Source organism: Lactuca sativa, chromosome 6 (assembly GCF_002870075.4).
Source record: "Lactuca sativa cultivar Salinas chromosome 6, Lsat_Salinas_v11, whole genome shotgun sequence".
In the NCBI taxonomy this organism is placed as follows: Eukaryota; Viridiplantae; Streptophyta; class Magnoliopsida; order Asterales; family Asteraceae; genus Lactuca; species Lactuca sativa.
In genome coordinates, this window is record NC_056628.2 from 42057644 (window position 1) to 42071548 (window position 13905).

The following is a 13905-nucleotide window of genomic DNA, read 5'->3' on the forward strand; positions in this document are numbered from 1 at the left end:
GTAATTAGTTACTATTTCGTGGGTTGAACTTTGAAAATTTTCATATTCATATCCCGACTTTGGGGACTGTAACTTATTGAATATAAAACCAAAATTAACAAAATTATAGTCTAAAATCATGTAAAACTCTAAAATACACTCTGGAAAAAACCGCATGTCAATTCGACTTTAACAAAATGAGATATGCATGTGTTAACATTTTCACATAATACAAAGTACAAAAACAAATAGCTGAAAAGTTAAAAAAAATTTAGTTTTGATATCCCGACTTTGGAGGACTGTAAATCATTGAGTATTAAACCAAAATGACAAAATTATAGTCTAAACACATGTACAAAATGTAAACTACAAGTTGGAAAAAAAACCACATGTCAATCCGACTTCAAACGAATTAGATATGCATGTTCTAAAACTTTCAGCGAATACAAAAAAACTGAAAACTAAAAACTTCCAGCTTTAATATCTCGACTTTGAGGGACTGTAAATCGATGGATATACAAGTAAAAATGGAAAATTCATAGTCTGAAATCATGTATAAACTCTAAACTACATTTAAAAAACCTCATGTCAATCGGAGTTGAAATGAATGATATATGCATCTTTTAAACGTTTCACAAAAACCGATTCCAACCCTAAAAGTGGTTCTGGTTCCTAACACCGGTTACGGTTTTTAGACTCGGTTTACCCGGACCCGATGGACCCAAACCTGGATTACCCAGAACCAGGATAAAGACAATTTTAAAACTCGGAATCGGAACCAGTTCTATATATTCCGGTTCTAACGGTTCCGATTCTGGTTCCGTTTCTGGTTTTCCGGTTCTAAATCTCATCCCTAGTGAGCTGCCACAAACCAAAAAACCAGGTTTCTTTTATTGATTCACCAATGTGCAAATACACAAAAGAAATCCCTAGGATATGATATCACGGATGGGTTATTAGGGTTACAACTACAATGCCTTAAGTAGAAAACAATTAAACAATTCAAGTGATTAGGGCACATGCAACCTAATTGGATCTATGTCTTTCATATATAGCAATATACTATGAATGGATAATATACAAAACTTTTCTATGAACAAACTAATTCATAAGATAAGAAAACTAACCTTTAATATTGTTATTGCAAACAATCTTGAATTCCTCATTGAAAGACTCTTGGAAGCAAGCGCCACAAGTGTTGTGCCTCTAATGGTTCACACCTAAACCCTAGCAACCAAGGAACTTGAAGAGAGAGAGGATAAAGGTGGAAACTTTAGTGATAAGCCTCCAAAGGAATTTCATGGCCGAAATTCTAAGGCTAAGGGTCTTTTATAGCTAAGGTAGCTAGGTGCCAAAGCTAGGGTTTAAGGAGGAAACCCTAATCCCTTTGCTTGGTGACCAAGCAGCCCATTCCCCTCTTTCAAGGGGCTTGGACAAAATTCCTTGGGCTTACCCAAATGATATTTTTCCGCCTCATCCAATGAGGTTAATGGTCTCCTTTCCTCAATTTTCAATAAATAACCAAACAGACCCTACACTTTTAATTAATCAAATTATCCCAAAATTAATTCAAATTAATTGCTGATTAATTCTGAATTAAATAATACTATTTATAATTAATATATTATTCTCATAATATATTAACAAACTGTTTATTTTGATTTCCAATTAATTTATTAATCATATAATAAATTAATAAATCAGTTTCTCTCTTTAAAAGTTATCATATTCAATTGCTAGGTTTGAGGGCAACCCAAAAGGATTGTGTTACTATCAATTCAAGTTCATACCAATTATATTCATGGGCTTAGACACTAAATCCAATAGAGACAACGTGCCAACAACCCCTGGATGGTTGGGTTGAGATCAAGGACCAACAAACCCTGTAGTCATGCTTGATTGTATATGTTATTTGTATGTGTGGTGGTACTTTAGGGAAACTCACTAAGCTTTGTGTTTACTGTTTCAGTTTATTGTTTTAGGTACTTCAAATGGTCTTAGCAAGGAGAATGTGTAATCATGCACATCCTTCTGGTTTTTATGATATTGGATTTTTGGGATACTCTAATTAGTGAAATACACTTTGAAACAATGGCTTTGTAAATAATTATGGTTTTGGATTGTTTTTGAAAACTTAAAATTTATTTTGGGACGTTACAAAACGAGAGAGACTTGGGGTTGAGATTGGCAAATTTGCTACTAACCCAAGTAGGGGAGAATTGTAACATCCTGATAATGAGGTATTTCTAATTTTAACCCTAAGTATGAAGATTATTTCCATTTTAGTCTGTGTGTATGAGAAGTGTTGAAAAATGGCCCATAGTGGAATTTTTATAATTATTAGGCGGAGCTCACATATGATGGGCGTACATAGTGTATGTTGGGCGTACATGACAAAACCTCAAACCCAACATCCTTAAGTCCAAAGTATCGTCCCTTCCATCAGCCTCCAACCTCATTTCGACCCTTTTGCAAACCCTAATCCATTTGAGAGCATTTGTGAGCCTTTGAGTGTATTTTTGGTGACCTTGAAGGAGGAGGGAAGAAGAGAAGATCGTCTTGGAGAAGTGGGACACTTTGGATCCAGAATAACATCATGATTTGGCATCATTTGGAGGTAAAAAAAACTTTGAACTTGGTTAAGTGCTGATTGGATCTTGTTTAGTTATGATGTTTTTGTTCTTTTGGTCCCATTAGTTTGATATTTTGAGTTTGAGCTACTTCAATCCATTTAAGTTGTCCTTTTAGACGTTTTGAAGTGTTTAGAAGCATAAAAATGTGGTATTGGCCATTATTTCCCTTCCATGCATGAGTTTGGATGTGTTAATGGGTTAATATGTTAGGGTTTTTGGTATTTAGCACTTAATGGCCATGCAAGATCATAAAGTTGGAAAATTTATGGTCAAGGACAACTTTTGGGGCCTAGATTTGTAATTTGGACGCAAGGGCTTAAGCATTAAGCTCTTAATTAGATGGAAAAGAGCCAAGCACGTATAATGGGTGTACTAAGTGGTATGTTGTGTGTATTCAGTCAAACCCTTGCTTTTGGTCAATGCCCAAGTACGCCCCGCATACAAACTGAGTACGCCCATCGTACTCAACTCAGTTTAATCAGTTGACTCTTTGACTTTTGACTTTGACCAGGGTTTGACAATTTTGACCTAAAGGTATTTTGGGTATTTTGAGTTGTAATTGAGATTGGTCACTATTTGATGAATAGGTGACAAGTAGAGCTGAGATTCGAAGCTGAGACCAATTCAACTATTTATTCAGATTGAGATGTAAATTTTCCTTACTGTACTTGTGTTGGAACCTGAAAGTGAACCTCTAGCAATCTCTAATCTTTTGAAGTTCTGAAATAAGTCTCAGTTCCGAAACAGAAGATGGTGCGAAATCAGGTTGCAGTCCGGAGTAAAGCTTGAGTCCGGAAGAGAAGATTATAAGTTTGTGTGTGGAACCAAAATTAAGGCATTCTGGAATGGTTGTTATATCTAGAATTTTAACATGTCTGAATCATTGTTTTATCCATTTGTATTAATTGTATTTGTCACTTAGCTTGATGTAACATATCATAAGACTAAATCTCTTTGTCAAACTTAGATAATCAAAGTGTTAGGAATAACTCTATTGTCCGGTCCTATGTATATAATTGGTTTGTATGATGTATTGTGTCCTCATATTTATAGGAGTTTTCTATGACAAATCAATTGACGGATTGTTCAAACAAATATAGCATTATTCTAGTTTACTTCACTTTTCAAAGTTATTCTCTCAAACATTCTTCTTGCTCTTCATTTATTGTCTTTACCTTGATCATTATCTTCTCTCTTCATTTATATCTTGAACACTTTGTTGAATGCATTAATTCAGACTTGACTGGTCTTGCCAGACTTGACTGGAACATTCCTTACCAAGCGGACATTGATCTTAAGTATTCACTCAAGGTTTGAGTTTTCACACCTCGTCCCTGCACATCAGATCTCTTGTTCTCACAATTGGTATCAGAGCTTGATTGGTTGTCCTTTGAATCCATAAGATCATATTATAGTCGGTGTGAGATTACCTTCATATTTCAACCGTTTATGTGTTCAGGATAAAAGTTCTTCTATATACCACTTTTGCTTGAAGACAATTTAACTTCAATGGCTGCTTCTAATCCTCAACAAATGTATTTAATTCAAATATCAAATAGTGTGGGTTGCCCTACTTGTGCCCCACTGCTATTTGTTGAAGAATATGATCATTGGAAAGTCAGAATGGAAAGGTTTTTATTGGCCAAAGAGAAAGTTGAAGCTATTTGGAGCTCCGTCAAAAAAGGACCTCATGTTCCAGTTAGAGATGCTTCTGCTCAACTCATGGGTCAAGATGAACAACGCCCAGCTCCTCTCACTGCTAACGATATTGAGAAGCTGCATGCTGATCAAGTAGCATTTTCTGCAATGTTTTTTGGCGTTCCACCATCTCTCTTTGAACACATTAAGCTGTGTAAATCTACCAAAGAGATTTAGGACACTCTTCAAGATTTGATCGAAGGTTCACAAAATATGAAAGACAAGCGTCTGACATCTGTTGTAAATGAGTTTGACACCTTTACAACAACTCCAGGTGAATCAGTTGCCTCAGCCTCCAACCGATACCGAATCATAGTCAACAACATGACTGCTCATGGGATTGTCTGAACTCCCCTGGAGTACAATCTTAAATTCACAAACAGCCTTCGTAAAGGATGGGGAAACGTGAAGTCTTGTCTTCAAAGCAATGGATCTCTGAAGAAGCTAAAGCTTTACCAACTATTTTATGAACTTCAAGGTCATGAATCAAACGTTGATCAGACCTTAAAATAACTCTCTGGAGGTTCTCTTGCTCTCGTTAGTTCATTCTAACCCTCTATTCCAAACCCATCCATCTCGGACCCTCTCAAAACCATTGTTCCACCTGCTCAACCCTCCTTACCTATCCCATCTACTCAGAACTACCTTATTGATGGTAATCTTGATTTGGAAGCTATAGACTCTGAACTCCGCTTTCAACAGGAGTCCGCACTGCTCTCCATGAAATACAAACGTCCATTTAATCCCTTTCACAAACCTTATCACAATAGTTTGCATGCTCCTCATCAAAACAGTCCTCAATCATACACTGCTCTGCAACAACAATCCACTCCAAAAAATCCTCCAGCCAACAAACCAAACATCACTAAACCCAACTCCACCCCGGAACCTCAACCTACATTGAAACCTGAAAAACCTAAAATTATGTGTCATAAGTGTGGTCATTAAAACCACTTTGCAAAAGATTATTTGGCTGATATCCCACAAAAACCAAAAATCAAGGATTCTGCTTACTATGCCGAAGAGCCCAGGAAATGGCTGGAAGTGAAAAGACATTTGTCACAATTGTGTCTAGAGATGTGGAAGGATATTGGTCTTCCGGAAATGATGATGATATGATTACTGGTAGAAAAATGTGTTTGTTGGCAAGACAGACCATTGAGTGTGATGAAGGCTATTGGTCTTCAGGGTCAGAAGATGAAGATGAAGATGATGTTGCTCAACCAAATTACTGCTACATGGCGACCAACGATCCACCAGGTCGAAGCATCGCTCAGCAGGTAACATCTATGATTACTGATAATAATTTTGATATGAATCTTTGTGAATCTTATCTGACCCAGATCCAAACAGATATGAACACCATCTATAGAGCCTATGAGTCAGCCATAGAAGCCAGTGAGAAGAAGAATAGTGAATTGAGTCGTCTTAGGTTACGTTTCGAGGATAGGAAATTAAAAATAGAGTCTTTAGAATGAGAACTGGTAATGTTACAAGATGAATGTATCATTTTTAAAGACAAATGTGAAATCACTTATTCTGAAAGAAATGTTTTGATTTCTAATAACAAACGTCTCAATGCCAAAATAGATGTTCTACATAATTCTATTGACTTGCTTGAAGCAAATGAATGGACGAATCACAATTTTTGTCATCCTTGGTCAAAAGCTCCTGATCTCGGAACTGAGTTTCTAGAACTAGTTGTTCATCCCTTGAAGGAGTTACAAAACCTGACCTTTATAGGAGATGTTTCAAACCATAAACATTCAGATACACCTGTTTCTCCCTTGTCACCTCTTCATGAGACCTTTGACCATTTTACACCCTTGATTCCCAAGTTTAAGCCTATAGTTGTCAAGTGTCCTGATTCAATGCCACTTCCACCTCTGAAAAACCTAGACCTAAATCACACCACGGAATTCCTCCATAGTGTTTCAAATCTCATTGATTATGTTCCGAAACACAATCCTCCAAACAACTGTGTTATTGAGGAAATTCTTCCTATGACAACTGAATTTGTTACCTCTGATTTTGCATGGGCATCCTTAGATGAAAACATAGAAACCACAAGCAATGTCTCCTCTGATTCTTGTGAATCAAATTCTATAATAACCTTGGTGCCCATCAACCCTAAGTTTGGCAATCCTTTAAGTGTTTAATCATCCAAGTCAACATCTGATCATAGAAAGAAACCGTCCTTGAACCTAAAAGATGTAATTAGTCCTAATCAAGAAGCCAAAAATGGTCTCAAAAAGGAACTTAAGACAAGACAAAACTCTAGATTCCTTGAGAACTCCACAATGAGTGTATCTCAGAATTCTCATTCATTAACTCAGTTTGAAAACTCCTTCACGCCCACTAAGATTCTCAAGAGGCCTTCCAATTTGTAGAACATAAGAAAGTAGTCAGTCCCACTCCAAAAAAGTCTAGTGTAAGCACCAAATCTGCCCGAAACAACTCTCCTCGGACTATTTCACCCGTTTTCATCGCTAAAGCTGATGGCACAATTTTTAAACCTCAACCTTCAAACCCAAATGTGCCATCAACCAAAGCTAAAAGTGTTAAGAAAACAATTTTTCCAAAATATTAAAAACAAAACCTTGTTTGGAAAGTTAGAACACACAAAGATAAGTCAACAACTCAGGAAGACACGGTAGTTCCCAATACTCTGGAAGTTGAAAGTCCGAAGAAAGCTATTCCGAACTCTCATGTCATTGAGTATGACTACTGGATAGATGAAAGGACCATGTCCTTCTATTTGTCTCCTAAGGAATCTCGGAACAAACCTTCCAAGCCATTTGTTGCTCAGAAGTCACCACCAAAACCGAAGACTCATGCCTTTGTCCCAAAACCTAACTTGGAGCCTAAAAACTCCACATATCACTAACTTTATAGGCACTTTGTGCGTCGGAGCAAAAGAAAATATGGTATATTGATAGTGCTTGGTCCATGCACATGACATGGCTGGAAGACTTTCTATGAGATCTCAAACTTTCTCCAAATGTTGGCTACGTGACATATGGAAACAACTTCAATTCTCATATCTGAGGTTATGGCATTCTTACAAATGGCAACTTCTCTATTTTAAATGTGGCTTACGTAGCTAACCTAAAGCATAACCTGATAAGTGTAGCCCAACTCACTAACTCAAATCGATGTGTTGAATTTTGCAAGAAACATAGCTACATAATGACTGAAGACAGAAATGAATGCTTGATCAAGTCAAATCGCAACAAGAACATGTACCCGCTCGACATCAACATGATCATTGGCAAGCCTCAACTTTGCCTTCTCTCCAAAGTTGTTCCTGATGTTAGTTGGTTATGGAACCGAAGGCTTGCTCATCTAAACTTTCGATGCATGAATGATCTTGTGTCCGGTGAAATGGTAAGAGGACTGCCATTCCTCAATATCAAAAATGATCATTTATGTGTTGCATGTGAGTGTGGAAAGTAGTCAAAGAAAGTTCATCCTGTCATCATTGAAAAATCAATCTCGAAACCATTGGAACTTCTACACATTGATTTATGTGGACCCTCAACTATAGAGAGTCTTCATCACAATAAATATATCCTTGTGATTGTTGATGACTTTACAATATTCACATGTGTATTCTTCCTTAGACTAAAGTCCGAAACAGCCTCTAAACTAATCAATTTTATCAAAGGAATAGAAGTTCTCATCAAGCTTCCGGTAAGTAGAATCTGAAGTGACAATGGATCAGAATTCACCAATGGCACCATTGAAAAATTCCTCACCGGGAAAGGAATTGATCACAATTTCTCTGCTCCTTACACTCCACAACATAACGGTGTTGTTAAAAGACGCAATAGAGCACTTGTAGAAGCTGCTCGCTCTACGCTCAACTTTGCAAATCTTCCACTCTATCTTTGGGCTGAAGCTGTCTCTACGACATGTTTTACTCAGAATAGAAGTATCATCAATCGAAGCCTCAACATGACACCGTATGAAGCCATGAATGGTCGAAAGCCAATCATTTCTTTTCTTCACGTTTTTGGATGTCGATGCTTCATAAAAAACAATCGTGATCAGCTTACAAAGTTTCAATCCAAATCTGATGAAGCAATTTTTCTTGGTTACTCTGCAAAATCAAAGGTGTATCGAGTACTTAATCGTTGTACTCGAGTTATAGAAGAAAGATTTGATGTTACCTTTGATGACAATTTCATTCGGAATTCTGCTCCTACTCATATTACTACTCACATTATGGAGTCCGATCCTCCTCCTTCGGACTCTCCAAACATTCAAGTAGTTCATGAAGTTGATTTTGAAACCCTCTTCAGACCCTCAGAATCAGCTCTTGATTCGGAATCTCGATCAAGTAACCACATCCGAAGCTCCGGTCTGCCAAAACATCTTCGGTACTACTCCTAGTCTTCCTCCATTTGATTATGAACCATTTCAACCTTCTTAGGTTGAGGGGGAGAACAATCACTCTTTCCTCGAATCAAATGTGGACGGATTTCAAGATGCAGCTGCTGATTTTGATGATTCCAATCCTATCAACATCGATGATGATGCAAACTTCTTTGAATTCCCACTTGAATATGACGTCAACCTATCCGGTTAAGAAGTTTAGGGGAGCATCATCCAAATGTCCAGACTATTTAGGGGGAGCAACACAACCCCATTGTTGATATAGGATTGTCTATTGTACAAGAACTTCCAAGGTTACATGTTTGGACAAAGGATCATCCTCCGAACCGAGTTATTGGAAACCCAAACGTTGGTGTACAAGCTCGCTCTACCATAAGTGTTCAAAATGAATGTCACTTCTCGACATTTATCTTAATGGTTGAACCCAAATCCATCAAAGAAGCACTTGAACATGCTGACTGGATTACAGCCATGCAAGAAGAATTGGCAGAATTTGACAAAAATGAAGTATGGTCTCTCGTCCCTCCCCCTCAAAATTATCCCATTATTGGTACTAGATGGGTATTTCGGAATAAATTAGAGGATGCGGGAGTTATCATTCGAAACAAAGCAATCCTGGTAGCTAAAGGATTTACATAGATTGAAAGGCTTGACTACGATGAAACCTTTGCTCCTGTTGCACGTCTTGAAGCTATCAGAATCTTTCTTGCTTATATTGCACATAAAGGCTTCAAGGTTTACCAGATGGATGTCAAAAGTTCTTTTCTAAATGTTGAACTTGATACTGAAGTGTATCTTCAACATCCCCCCGATTTTGTTAATCTATCATATCTGAACTACTAATACAAACTCTGGAAAGCTGTTTATGGCCTCAAGCAAGCTCCTCGCGCATGGTACGAGACACTCACTGACTTTCTCAAGCGTTCATGCTTTCAAAGAGGAATTCTAGACCCGACTTTGTTATGTAGGTCAAATGGAAAACATGTCATGCTACTCCAAATTTACGTTGACGATATCATTTTCGGATCCACCGGTTCTTCAATGGTTGCTGACTTTGCTAAGCTAATGGTCAGTAGATTTCAAAAGAGTATGAATCGGGAATTAAGCTTCCTTCTTTGTCTCCAAGTCAAACAGACTAGCAGAGGAACTTTCACTCACCAAGAGAAGTATATTTCGGTACTCCTCAAAAAATACTCAATGGACACCTTTGCCTCAGCCAAGGTACCAATGGGTTTCGGACACAAAATCTTTTCGGACCCTTCAGGTGTAGCAGTTGATGAAAAGAAGTACAGAGGAATGATTGGATCCTTACTCTATCTCACAGCAAGTCATCCGGACATTATGTTTTCGACATGTTTGTGTGCCAGATTTCAAGTCAATCCAAAGATGTCTCATCTTTCGGTTGTTAAGAAAATATTCTGATACCTCAAAGGCACAAAGAATCTCGGAATCTGGTACCCAGCAAATGAGAGTTTTCTTCTTCAAGCTTACTCAGATTCGAACTATGGCGGTCTTCAATTGCATAGGAAAACACTTCTGGTGGCTGTTAATTTTTAAGTGGTCGATTGGTTGGTTGGTCATCCAAGAAGCAGAACTGCATTCCTCTCTCAACAGCCGAAGCAGAATACATTGCTGCTGCTAGCTGCACTTCTCAAATTCTCTGGATGAACTCAATTTCTGGATTATGGTTACCGCTTTCAACGCATTCCAATTTATTGTGATTCTCAAAGTGCAATTGCAATCTCGCACAATCCAATTCAACACTCAATGACGAAGCACATTGATATATGGTACCATTTTATAAAAGATCATGTTTTAAATTGCAATATTGAACTCATTTTTGTTCCATATGACGATGAAATTGTTGATATCTTTACTAAGGCATTAGACAAAACCAAGTTTAATGGTTTTCTGAACAAAATGGGTATGATGATGTCAGATCCTCAATTCTTTCAAGAAGTATGTACTCTCTGATGGCAACATCAGAAAGTATAGTTGGTTCCGAAGCAAAATCTTATTACAATTCAAAACGATTGCCTCTCAGAATAATCAGGATCATTCTATGTATCCTTTTATCTAACCACAAATATAAGTGTTAAGCTGTACAATTCCTAATTCTTTTGAAGCTCAAAAACAAATATAGTCACATTGGTCACAATCGTGTCTCGGAACCTACTTTCATAAGGTCATCCCGAAATTCAAATCCGGAACGATAGTAAATCCTTTCAAAATTTTACTCTAGAAATTTCAAAATTTTACTCCAGAAATTTCAAAATCTTTGCTCCGGAAAATTTCTCAAATTTGCTTCGAAATTCTTTTTCTAAAACTGTCACTCCGTAGATCCTTTCAAAATCTTTGCTCAAGAAAGTTTCTCAAATTTGCTCCAGAATTCTTTTTCTAAAACTGTCATTCTGGACATCCTTTCAAAATTTTACTCTGGAAATTTCTAAAACATTTTCTCAAAAATTCTTTCTAAGATTTGGCTCCAGAATTTAAACAATCTTACTCTTGAAAATCATCTCAAGGTTTCACTCCAGACTTTTTCATTTTAAAAACTATTCCGAACCTATTTTTTTTAAGATCACTTAGTTCCGGAATACACTTCATAACCATCTGGAAGTCAGAAATTCCTATATCAATCATCCGGAAGTCCAAAGGTTTTTAAGGTGAAACATTTTTAAATGGTTACTTTTCAAAGATGCTTATCTTGTCACCCTTGAAATCCGCACCACGTTTGCACGTTCTATAAAGCAAACATCCCATCGTCATATGACAGTTTCTATTCTTCACTTTGTTCCATAGAAACCTTTCGTCGTCATTAGTCAACTCATCCCTAAAAACGAAAACATAATAAATGCGACCCATTTCAAAATCCGGATTTCATCATTACCATTCCTGATCCGACCCGTTTCCATCACCTATATAAAACTCATTAAACTCTCATTTACCCTTTACATGCTCAAACTCTCCAAACCCCCAAACCTCTTCTTGGTTCTTGTGTTCTTCAAGCTCTCATCTTCACTCAACAATGACGTCTTCATCTCCCATCAAAATAGCTCCCAAGGTCACCAAATCCATCACCAAGAAGAAATCATCCAAAGGATCGACGTCTTCAATGTCAACCGAACCTTTTCTTAGGGATACCACACAACTCTTCTACCTAAACCCCATGGATTTTGACGAGTCAATTCGTGTGATGATTGAGTTCATCACTCATCATCCCATCTCCATCCCTCTCATAAAAATCCCAGAACCACCTCTTCCACTTAACCTTCTCCACATTGCATTCTCAAGGGTTAGAATCTTCAACAATATTCTTGAAACTGTAATCATTGGTGATCGCATTGTTCCCATTCACAAATCAACGTTTCTCAGGGAAATAGGCGTCAAAGAAAACCCCAAGGTTTTTAACGTTCAAGAACCAACCAACGAAGAATTTCAGCAATTCTTGGAACATATCGACTACAACCAAGAGTACAAAGGTAAAGAGTTTAAGAAGCCGATGGCTTCTAGTCTTTGGACCGTGTTGATGCACTTTATCATCCGAGGGTTATCTAGAAAGCACGGTGGTACGGACACCTTGAGCATGGATTGGCTATATATGGTGTGTAGTATCTACTTCGGACGCAACAATGCTATGGATCTTCCTGAAGTCTTATGGCAAGACTTCTAGATTTGCCATCAAAAGAAACGACAATGAGATTTCCAGCCATAGGTTTTGGGCCATGACAATCCAAGAGCTCTACAAAGAAAGGTCCGAACATATTTCGGTTGCAACAATTCTAAAAGAGGTATATGTCTCTTTTAAAACTGTTAAGCACTACCATATTCCAGACCAATCTTCCTTTGGACCTGTTCAACATGTTCCATAACATATGTTGGCCCTAATTTCTTCCAGATCCATTCATCTTAAGAAACATCTGGATACTTTGATTGTGTACAACCCAACACAATCTACCCAATTCCCCATTGAGCCCATTCTGGAAGTGGCCAAACTAACTTCGTCCGAAGGAAAGGTTAAGAAGTCAGCTAAGAGGAAGACTTCTCCCACAAAGCCAAATCCTAAAAAGAGAACCAAAGTCGGCTCTTTCTCTCGAAAGGATGGAGCCCATGACATTCCGGTTGACTTTGGTCATCCATCTACCCCACCTACCCACTTATCCGAGGTACCCCTCGATGTTTCAAAATCCCCTGCTCATAATCCACCCTCACCTTCCCAAAAAGGTGATTCCAGTGTTGAAAAAAGTTCCTTGAACCCCCTGGAACACACCCACGAGTCACATTTGATATCCCATCTCCTTCTACACACACTCCGGAACCCCTGTTCTGGACCCCAAGCATTCTGAAGCAGGAGTTGTCCCTCCTGCTTCTGACGCCTCAACTGGTTTGATACCCGGAAGCAATACAGGACGACCAGGAGATAACGACCCACTATGGGAATATTTTGTTGATAGGGCCAGAACTCGACATCCGGAACTCATAAGATACCAGGTGGAAGCAACCTTCATCTCGATGAGGAACATTACAATTCAATGCAACATGCCCTTCATTGTCCCCACTGATGATGTGGCTGATATAGAATTTTCTTCTGGAGAAACTCCCACAAATCCACCTAATAATGTCATACATTCCAATCCCAATGAAGAATTATCTGATGAAGTGATGCTTGATGATGAAGGAGCCTCAATCACTACTCCGAAGATGTTTTCCGCATATCCATTTCCTTCAAAGCCTTCCTCATCTAGGCCGGATCTGGACTTCGGACTTTCATCATCCTCTTCAGAATTGGTTGATGAAGAAATAAATGTTGAGGATCGTGTCCAAGCCACTTTTGAAGGAGAAACAGAGTCCAACCCAAAGAATATTGCTGCTAATCCCTCTCCTCCTGGCTCTCCTAAACAACAACACAATCAAGAAGCTACCAAGCACAAGTCTTGTGATTCCACTTCAGACATTGGTTCCTCTGGTGGGAATTATATTGATCCTTTTGCCCTTCTAGAAATCCACTCCAATGTCTCAGATACAATGAAGAAGTTGAATACCCTCGAAGCATCAGTAGCCGGGCTTAACACCAAAATAGATCTATATAATTACCTGTATTTTCTGGATATGTGTTTATGTTATTTGTTGCATATGTCAACATATTGTGATTGCATTGAGGCGGTCTTGCTTTATACGGAAGCCAATAAAACTAGGA